Genomic DNA, 11,021 nt, shown 5'->3' with positions numbered 1-11,021 from the left:
TCTCTTGTCTTGATTTTTTTTTATGTTATTTTTCTTAATTGGTCTCTCTTTCCAAAACAAATTGACTCGATTTTCTTAAGTAACCCGATTATCACATGAATATAGTTATAACTATTGTAAATATAACCAATACTCCAATATTCTGCCAAAGAAGACCCCTAGATTAATGTACTAAAATTAAAACATGTGATAATGCGAAATTAAACCCAAGATGCATTTTCATCATGAGGATCCATATTCAAAACTAAAAGCAAAGCCAAAATAATCAAATGCATTTTCATCATATGGATCCATATTCTATACCCAATTTGTTAAAGGGTAGCTCAATAATGTACTATTTCGTGTAATTAATTAGTGTTATTAGCAAATATGTTACAATATATTCTTCACTTTTTTTTTGAGTATATATTCTTCACTTAAGAATAGCAAGATAACGAAATGTTAGAATAAAAATCATTAGCCGACATCGTCTCTGATATTTTGTCTATCGACCCAATGGATACGGTGTTAGTAATGCTGCCGTTACATATGGGACTTAGGGTGTATTTTGTCAATTCTTACCCCTACATCGATTACGAACACTCGCCTTTAAGCTTGATATTGAAATCACGAATTACAATAATCTTCCCCTAGGTTTCTGATAATTATATACAAAGAGGAAGGATTTAGCTGCTGATTTCCACATACGACTACAACCACAACGGAAATAAACACAGTGACATCGATTTCCACATCACTTTGTAAGCGAAAGAGATCCTCAATCGGAGGTGGATCTGAATCCGAACAACAGCCTCCAAAGCTTGAGAAGGTACTTTAATAGTTTAATTGTTCAATTTTGATTTTGTAATTGTTAAAGATTTGAATCTGAAACCCAGCCTACAAGCCCTAAACTATCTAATTAGAAATGCGACTAATTTACTTAATTAGTAACTGATATAAAAAATTGCAATACTTTAATCGTTTTTCTCATTAATTGGTTCAATGTAGATTGGCGATGAACAACGACCTATGTCCAAAAACGCGGAGGTAATGTATTGTGAGGCGAGGGATCATTTCTGTTATTATGTTAAAAAAATTTGGATGGCTGAATAACATTGGGTGGCGTATTTGTGATGGCATTGTGTGTGGAAAATGGTCAGAAGGTAATTCAATTGCATGCGGGATTATTTAAGGTATATCTGAATTTCGTGACAGGAATTGGAATTTAGTAACATCAAACCCAGATTTGTCATAAGGATAAAATGGTATTGTATTGTAGGAAAATTCTTTAAGCGATGGTGGACTTGTGAAAGATAGAAGTGAAGTTCTGAGGGAACACTCGGCCAGTAGCCGAAGGGTGAGTGTCCTATGCCCTTACTTTAAACACTGGTTGTGCATGGAAATCACATATCTGGTTTGGTTCATGACTACATGTTGTGTTCTTCAATTGTTAATTCTATCATGTTTTATTTTTGTATCAGTTGAATCTGTGTTATAAGTAATGGTTGTTTCTATTATATAAAGTTGATGAAGTCAATCAAAAAGGTGTAATGACTATAAAAAACTATTTTATATCTGCAGCCTCTTAATATGAACTGTCGTATAGAGTCCTTTGGGAGAATATGTCAAAAATTTGATGGTAGGAGGAGAAGGTGGGTGTATGAGATGGGTTTTGGAGGGCTGCTCCACTTTGCCTATGATATGCATTTTCCAAGGCAGTTAGCCTATTGGTTAATGACTAGGGTTGACCCTATAAACAAAGTTTTTATAGCACCAGGAGGTCGGGAGTACCGCTTATCAAAGAATCAGGTTAGATGGGTGCTAGGTATCCCAAATGGTGCAAAAGAAGTTCCAAGTATGAATTCGATGACAGATGAAATTCGTGAGAAGGTCCAGAACATATTCTTGAAATATGGTAAATCATGGCAGACAAAATTAAAGAACGACTGCTGAAATGTGTACACATCCATAGGAATTCCTGTCAAGAGTGAGATGAAAGACAGGTTTGAAGGGTATTTTGAGGTACAACAGGAGGAAGAATTCAAAACTCTATTCTTGATTATGCATTGCAAATGGTGTTGTGCCCGACCCAGTTACCAAGATTAGAGTCTGACTTAATGCCTGCTCTTGGGTGTGTAATGGAAACTTGTGAGTATGATTGGTGTAAGTTGATACTGTGTAAATTAATGGACAGTGTAAGTAGCTTTGCGCGTCGATTTTACGCTAATGGATTTGCTGGAGGTTGCGGAGGATGTGCAATGTTTGTAGTGGTAAGTGTACAACTAAGCATAGTCAATTATAAAATGTGATATCCATAAGTATGCTTATTCCTAGAATTTATATTTGTTGCAGATATACTACCTGGACTGGTTGGACAGGGATCCTATTCAATGGGATGTTTATCCTCGAACTAAAGTATGGAATATGAAGCAAATTCGTAAGGTCGGGAAGTGTGATAGGCTAAGAACGGGGGACTACGGTTGCTTAGGGGTAGGTAACTACTGATTCAATGTTTGTGTGTTTGAGTGCATTCACATACATACTATAATCTAATATTAGCATGTGGTATAGCTCTTAGATGTTGCATAAGGTGAATCTCATCCTAGGGAGGCTAGGGACACGGATGGCCCAATTACCATGACCGAAAACCCGGTGAGTTCTCTGGTATTTGTAGCACGGCTAAGAATGAAATTGATATGTAAATATCACCTAATGTGCGAATATGTACAGTATATGACCACGATGGTGGGGTGCAAGGAAAGGAGAAGGCGAGCTCCGACACATAGCAATATGGGAAATGGCAACCCCATGTAACATATAATGGGGAAAATGAGTTGAGTGTGAAGGCTGATACATATTGAATTTAAAAAGTTGTAATGGGGACGCAATTCAATTAGGATGAATGTTGTTGAAACATCTTATGTTTTGCTGTTTCTGTTAATGGTTTTTTGGTCAATAGTGGTTCAAAGCATAATCCCAAGTTATTTTGGGTTGTGTATATTATTGTTTACTCAGTAATGAGTGTCATACAACTATGCGTCATTTGAAATATTAACACTTGCATGTTAGGGTGATTTGTTTTCATTTTGAAGTTGGTACATATATTCTAAGCTGGTTCTGTTACCATTACCAAAATTGTCCCATTGTAATGGGCTAAGGGATGGCCACCGATTCAATTACATAAGTAGAGGCCAGTTTGTAGACGTCCAATAGCGCACTGATGCTCAAATAAGGGATGTAGTCGTCATTACAACACGAGTTTCGTTAGACATGTTCAATTGCATTGTATTACCATGTTAGTGCCAGTTTCGTGCATACAAATACCACAGTCAATTTGGTGAACAAGCATTTACCAAGTACTATGATTGTATAGTGGAGCAATAATAAAAAAAACAGAAAATAAAATAATGTTTGGTATGGGCCAGTTGGAAATCAGGGCTTTTAGCCTAAACAAAAGCAAGTTGCCAAAAGGAATGCCCATTACCAATTTTTTTTTAAACCCATGTGAAGAGTTACATTGGATAACACAGGTCCAGCAAATAATGGGCGGACTTTGTAAAAGGGCCAGTACAAAATATTTAGATGTAAAGCTTAAACCTACAAAATGATGAAAACAAATCATCAAGCACATATAGTTTTGTTTGTAACTCCTATGACACAAATACAATTCCAGAAAATTAGTGCATAAACATAAAATTCTAGAAAACTAATCACATACACAGACAAACCAAAATCTACATTTTGGTACCTTTACCACCGTTTCAATTTCAACACTGTTATCATCAGAGTCCACTCCTTCAGTATAAGCCTGATTTCATACGTTTTCGGGTAGAATAAATCTTCATACTGAACATCCTAAGGAATGGATGGTAACATCCGAAAAACATGTTTCCTATTTACCCCATTCCTTCCAAAATCTATTGGCGTGGACACCCCTTAAGGAGCAACATTAGACTGAAATTTAGTAGGACAATTACCCTTTGCATTTGGCTCAATGTCATGAGCCTTTGCCTTCCCCTTATCCCTTTTCATAGAGGCTCCAGACTCTACTGAACAGCACCTAAGCCCAATGGGGGCCACCTCTTCAACAAGCGCCTTCCCCTTGACCTTACCCTTGGAAGAAGAACCCTCATGTGTGGAATGTTGGATCATTTGGTCGGACTCAAACTGTGATGGAACGGAGTGATGTTGAAGCAACATTAACAATAGTAGGAGGCTGCGTAGTGGGTTTAAAACAAAGGTTGTTAAAAACATTGAAGAAGTTTTTGGGAGCTGGAAACTGGAATCGTTTGGATTTAGATCCATAGAGGCCATCAAAGGTGTGCAACAAAGAACCTTTTGTGTCTCTTTCCGCCATTGAGGAAAGTTGTGCTGTTAGCATGCTGTCGAAATCAGCTTCAGTGGGATTAGGGCCTCCTGCAGGTCCAAATAAGCAGTTTGGTATGAAGGGATCGACCATTTCAAGGTCAGAGAAAGTAATTTAGTCGATAGCAGTAAGAAATTCGGGCAGTTTATGTCAAGATCTCATGTTGCATAAAGAAGCAAATGTGACGGGCTCATGTTTGTGATCCATGGAAGTAGTAAGTGTGGAAAGAAATGTTAACTTTGGCCTGTAAATTTCAGAAACAAACTCCTACTTTAAATACGGAAAGCAAGGCTAATAATAATGACATGAATAAGTTAGTTGGGATTGAATTAATGACAACTATGCACACAAGTGTGGAAAAACATAAAAAAAAAAAAAAAAAAAAAAAAAAAAAAAAAAAAAAAAAAAAAAAAAAAAAACACAAAATTATAAATGTAACTAAAGAACCATGAGGTATAGGCAAACTCCATATGCTTTGTTGTGTGTTATGGGCAATAACCAAAAATTTCAACTGGGTTAAAATCTCAAGAAGTCAACATACTCTTAAAATGTATCAAAAGTAAATTTAAAATGTGGTAAACAGTAACTCAAAGAAGGTCAAAAGTGGTTTATTAACCAGCATGTTACCCTATAATCTTGTAAATACAATATCCTTTTCGTCAATACCATGTAAACTTTACAATGAATATATTTGAATTAATTAAACCTAAAATCACAACCAACACGGTCGGTCATACACTAAGTACAATTTATATGTTTATACCTAAGTAGTATGATTGATTTGTACAATGATCGGGAATACTAACAATTCGATCGATGAGTAAATAATAACCTATTCACGTAACTGTAGTGATGCGGCTGAGTGATACATTCGACTAAACATAAAAAGTAAATAAATAGACTAGATATCCCCTCTTTACGAGTTTTACATCCTTCAAACCCCGTCATGCTATCCTGATAGACAAAGTAACATCCAGTAAACAATGTTACGGAAGCTAGATTGGGGAATAAAGTACAAATATATTTACTAGATACGAATATAAAGGGTTACTATAACGAGACCTAATCACGTTAAGGGATGTAAATAGTAATTTACAATTATTCACAAAATATATTTCCTACTTAAATAAAATATAACTTTTCCATGGACTTTATTATAAAGTATCTATATGTATACAAGTCGTATGCACTTACACAACTTAGTGAGTTGCAGTGTTGAAACCTGTTATATTTGTTATGTGGTACTAAATTGTTTTTAACCAATGAATATCAAATGTTTTTCCACCTCCTTATTATCTTTCTCATGGAAGAGTTAATTTTTTTTGAATGGATGTAGGTAGATATTAATTAGTTAGATAATTGTGAATGGGTTTTGAGATACATGTTAATATTGTTTTTTCCCTTCAATTAGTTACCTTTGTTGAAAACTATTGAGTATGAATTGATTACAAAATGATTTGTTTCAGTAATAGGGCGGTTATTTGATTCAAATAGCTTTGGGGTTGAAAACACTTAATTGTTGGTGTTTGATTTTGATTTGATTCTGTTAACTTATTTTAATGTAACTGCTTGACATTTTTTCAAATGGATTCTTTAACTGTAATTATGTTTCCTTTGATTCAATATGGTACGTTGAATGCATTTGAATTTTGTTCAATTCAAAAAAGATTTAGGGCCTGTTAGCCGTTAGGGTTTGCGTTGCTTATAGGTAGCGTTAAATTAATTGGTTAAAATTGGTCAAACGACTACTTAAGAAAAAATGTGAGTGTTTGGCAAAGTAGTTTTTTAGGTTGCTTTTAGTTGTGATGTTAGAGCAACTCCAACGGTTGCTTTTAGAGACTAGCTTGCAATATTAATAATTTTCAAGCTAATAGCCAAACCATTGGAGGATACTTTGATAGTTACCTTTGCCAAGCTAATGCCAAGCAAATTAGCTAAGAAATCAATAGTATGTAATAAAATACTAATTATTTTAAAAAATAAAGCAACACAATTTAAGTGCTAATTAGCCTAACCATTGTGGTATGAATTAGATAGAAGAAAGAATAGCTTTGCAATCCTAAGAGGCATGCCAAGCTAATTTGGCAATTAGCTTGCCATTGGAGTTGCTCTTAGCTTATGATAGCATAGGTAGTTTTTTAGATAGCTGTTGAAAATTTAATCTATATTTTTATATATAGATTATATTGATTTTTATATGTAACATCAACACGACGGCTACTTTACCGAACACTTAGTCCTAAATCATCTATGTTCACAGCTATAACTTGTTGACAGCTAAAAGCTACCTACACATCTTACAGCTACCTTCACAACTAACAACTACCTTTACTGTTATATTTTGCCGAACGCGCTCTTGATATTGTACCCATCATTCATTTTACTCGAATGAGCTTGGTTGCAATTGTTTGACCTACATTGCATTACATATGTTTGTAATTCATTTTAGCTCTCTACCTATGTTTAGTGATAGAGATAAGGAATGTGATTGCATATTTAGCAATTAGCATCTACAATTTCATTTACAAAAACATAATATGCATGTTACACAAATTGACACATGCTCCAATTATGAATCCAGTTAAGTTATATAACAAACAGCTTTATAAAGCTAAATCGTAATAATGTAATTTTATTTTAGTCATAAAATTAGTATCAACTTAAAATAATCATAAATCATATCACTCTGATTATGAACATAATTTAAAATGATTCATGAGAAGGGACTGTATATGTAAAAGTCATGATTTCATATATATTTAAGTTGTTTTTGTTTTTGGAATTCAAACAAGGAAAAAATAATCCGATCCACTAGGGACCGACTCACAAATACGTAACTCTAGTTTTGAGTAGTTGCCTTCACCTCATCTTAGTTGAGTGAATTACACTTTAGTTCATATTCTATTACTTTGGTTTTGTTCATTTCAGCTCATATTCTGTTTGGGTCCAATTTAGTCCAATTGGGCCTAAGCACTAAATGATCCAATTAAAAGCCCAAGGTCAAGGTTCAACTCTCCAATTGTGCTAAAGTCAAAGGTCAGCCCACAAAGCAAGCCAATTGGGCTAAGGCCCAACCTCTCCATGTATGATGAGGTATAAAAGCCATCATTATTGATACATTCATATTCTGATTCATTCATAGATTCATATGTTCATTCATATATTCTGATATATTCCATAAAAGCCTCAAGCAACAAACTCTCTTGCATAGTGTCCTCTTCTTACACATTGTACTGACTTTAGCATCGGAGGGGCCTTCCTCGGCAACACCCCCGAGGCTAGTTTACGTGTGTTTACTGTGCAGGAAACCTTCGGCCCAACAAAACTTGGACCGAATCCAGCCTTCTCCATTTCAGCGGACCTTCGGCAAGGTCCCATTGTTTTCACCCGAAACAATTTGGCGCTGTCTGTGGGGAAGACTTTCAAAAATCTTTAAGCCAAATTCCTAACCAAGATCATCTTGCAATTATCTTAGCAGCAATGGCTAAGAACCGCAAGAGCAAAAGCCTCCGTCAAGGAGCGGGCGAAAAGCCTAAAACCCCTACACCATCACCCTCGCCGGACCGGAACTCTCCCAAGGGTGCCGGCTCGGGGGGAGGATCATACAAGGAGGATTCCCTATCTCCCGTAATTCATGACTCTCATTATAGGCCGGGTCACTCTCGGTCTAGCAGGGGTAAGTCCGATCATAGGACACATTCAGTGTCCCAAAGTCAACCATCGGCTGCGCGCCCTCATTCCCACACTCGGCCGAGGACCCCTTTGACGGGGCCCAGCTCGGAAGAGGTGGTAAGAGCGCTGGCAGTACTCATGGAGGCGATGAGGGCACAAAATATGCCACCACCTCGTGATCGAACTCCTCCGCATACCCGGCATCAGCGGAGGAAGTTAGACCATGATGGTGGGAAGCTTCCTTCCTTCCGGGAATTGGAAGAGTGGGAGGAGGATTCCTGGAAAAATGAAAAACAGAGGAAAAAGAACCCTCAATTTTTAAAAGGATCCTCATCCTCAAGACCAGAAGCGCATAAGAGCAGCAGCTCAGCTTCTCGGCCAGAATCTACTCACCGAGAACCTGAGACTGTTCGCAGAAGCGTCCTTGACCGACTCGGCGGCAAGGAACCGAGCGTGCGCAGTCGCCTCTCGTTCCCTGCAGCCGAGGCCCAGACTTCCCAGCCAGGGACGAAAACCACTCCTACCTCTCTAAGAGGGCGGAGCGCGGTCCCTTCGGCCAGGAACAAGGGCAAGGCCGTAATGCTACCCGCCAGTTCACCATTCGAGCAATGGATACTGGAAGAGCGCGTACCCACGGTTAAAATACCGTCGCACATCACATATGACGGGACCACGGATCCGAAGGATCACGTGGCCTCGTATGAGACTCATATGCATCTTTGCCCCAGATCCGAGGCGACTTGGTGCAAATATTTCCCAACCACTCTCAAGGGGGTCGCGCAAGCGTGGATCTCCAAGGGAGTAAGGGAAGGCTCCGTAACAGGGTGGGATGATCTGTCCTCCAAGTTCAGGAGCAAGTTTTCCACGGCAAACCGCCGAGAGAAGACTACCGCAGAGCTCATGAGTCTGCAACAGGGGGAAACCGAAAGCCTCCGAGACTACCTGACCCGTTTCAGTAACGAGTCATCAAGCGTCTCCCAGCTGGACCAGGGGCTAGCCGTTTTCGCAATGCAGAATGGCCTTCAGCCAGGAAAGTTCCTAGACTTCATGGTCATGCATACCCCGCAGACCTTGGAGGAAGCTCTTAATGCTTCGGATAAGTTCATCCGAGCCGAAGAATGGAACAAAGCGAAAACCCAACCTCAATTCGGGGGAGGGAAACAGAGACAAATACCCTTGTCTGAAGGCCAAGGCCATAAGGCAAAGGGAAAGTCAAAGGCCCCGGAGCAATCTTTGGCCATCAACCCAAAGAAGGAAAGATCTGCCTCATACACAGGCAGATACGAGTCCTACACTCCGCTCTCTCTTTCACACGCCAAAATTTACAGCGTAACGAAGGAGGAGCAGAGTTACCGAAAGCTGAGACCACTCCCAGAGTGGTATCAGCGAAAAAATAAAAATCAGTGGTGCGAGTTCCACGAGTATTCGAGACACAACACTGAGGAGTGTATCCAACTGAAGGACCAGATAGAGGACATGGTCCGGAAGGGATACTTGAAAAAATACAACGCGGATCACCGCGAGAAAAAAGAATCCGAGAGGTCAGCAAAGGACCCTCGGCAGGACCTCGACTTCCCCCGGAAAAACAGTAAAAAGCCGGAGGGGAAATTCCCTCCGATCAATGTTATCTCGGGAGGAATATACTCTCGGAGGGAGCACAAGCGCCACCTTAGAGCTTTGACTCACCAGGTGAACAACGCTGACATTCAATCTCCCCAGTCGCCGGTGCCGAACATGACGTTCACAGCCGCCGACTGCCGGGGGATTACGTTCCCTCACGAGGATCCGTTGGTGATCATCGCCACGGTGGCCAACCACGACGTCAGTAAGGTCCTTGTTGACGGTGACAGTGGAGCAAACATTCTGTTCCGAAAGGCCTACAATCAAATTAAGCTGAAGCCCAAGCACCTTACGCCGGTACCCTACCCGGTATCCGGGTTCAATGGGGCTTCAACTTATCCAGATGGGAAGGTGATACTTCCTGTCACCATCGGTTGCGATGAGGCAGCCCGGAACGTCATGATTGAATTTTTGGTCATCGACGCTCCTTCAGTGTACAACGTGATTTTGGGGAGACCCATAATTCACGAGATCCAAGGGGTCGTCTCAACTTATCATCAGCTGATGATTTACGTCTCAGACGCCGGCTTCCCCGAAAGGATACAGGGCAACCAAAAGGACGCCCGAAGGTGCAACTACCTCAAGCCATCCAGTAGTCGCCCAGATGACGACAAGGATGAGGAGGAGAAAGAAAGAGAGCCAAGCACAAAAAAGCCAAAAGGCCTAAGTGCTTCGGCCCAAGGATCTGTGCCCAGAGAAAAAGGGCCCGAAAGGAAAAAGGCTAGCTCTTCAGCTGAGCCGCAAGACTCAGAGAGCCAGCCGAAGAACAAAAAGACTGGGACACCTGCTGACATTGGCAGCAGGCCAGATTCTGAAGAGTCCAGTCCATCGGCAATGGACATGGACCAACAGACTGAAACAGTTGAGTTGGCCGAAGGAGACGGTGAGAAATGTGTAGCAATCGGGATGGACCTTGATCCGAACACCCGTTGTGAACTTATTCAGCTCCTTCGGGACAACAGAGATGTGTTTGCTTTCTCGGCAGCTGATATGCCCGGGATAAGTTCAGACCTCATCTCCCATAAGCTTAATGTTGACCCGACGTGTCGACCAGTTAAGCAAAAGAAGCGGAATTACTCCGCCAATAAGAACCGAGACATCGCAGCCGAGGTCAAAAAATTATTGGAGGCAGGATTCATCGAACCTTGCCAATATCCAGAATGGCTGGCAAATGTGGTGATGGTTCAGAAGCCCAATGGTACCTGGAGGATGTGCGTTGACTTCACGGACCTAAATAAGGCTTGTCTAAAGGATTTCTATCCCTTGCCGAGGATCGATCAGCTAGTCGATTCGACAAGTGGCCATGCCTTGCTTAGTTTCATGGACGCATTCTCGGGGTATCATCAGATCTTTATTCACCCCGACGATCGAGCAAAGACAGCAT

General features: G+C 40.2%; 1 long non-coding RNA gene across 3 annotated transcripts; it reads left to right on the top strand.

Moving 5' to 3' along the window:
* The first annotated feature begins 457 nt into the window (after window positions 1-457).
* Window positions 458-3,070, top strand: LOC110707507. 3 transcript variants are annotated; one of them, XR_002508516.1, is made up of 7 exons: window positions 458-808; window positions 988-1,172; window positions 1,259-1,336; window positions 1,561-2,249; window positions 2,332-2,469; window positions 2,539-2,631; window positions 2,710-3,070. It is a non-coding gene; the product is annotated as an uncharacterized LOC110707507 (long non-coding RNA). The 3 variants fall into 3 exon arrangements; XR_002508515.1 differs by having other exon boundaries at window positions 2,332-2,473; window positions 2,551-2,631; XR_002508514.1 differs by having other exon boundaries at window positions 461-808; window positions 2,551-2,631.
* Window positions 3,071-11,021: the final 7,951 nt, after the last annotated feature.

Source organism: Chenopodium quinoa, unplaced genomic scaffold, assembly GCF_001683475.1.
Source record: "Chenopodium quinoa cultivar QQ74 unplaced genomic scaffold, ASM168347v1, whole genome shotgun sequence".
In the NCBI taxonomy this organism is placed as follows: Eukaryota; Viridiplantae; Streptophyta; class Magnoliopsida; order Caryophyllales; family Amaranthaceae; genus Chenopodium; species Chenopodium quinoa.
This window is presented reverse-complemented; position numbering and strand designations above follow the sequence as displayed.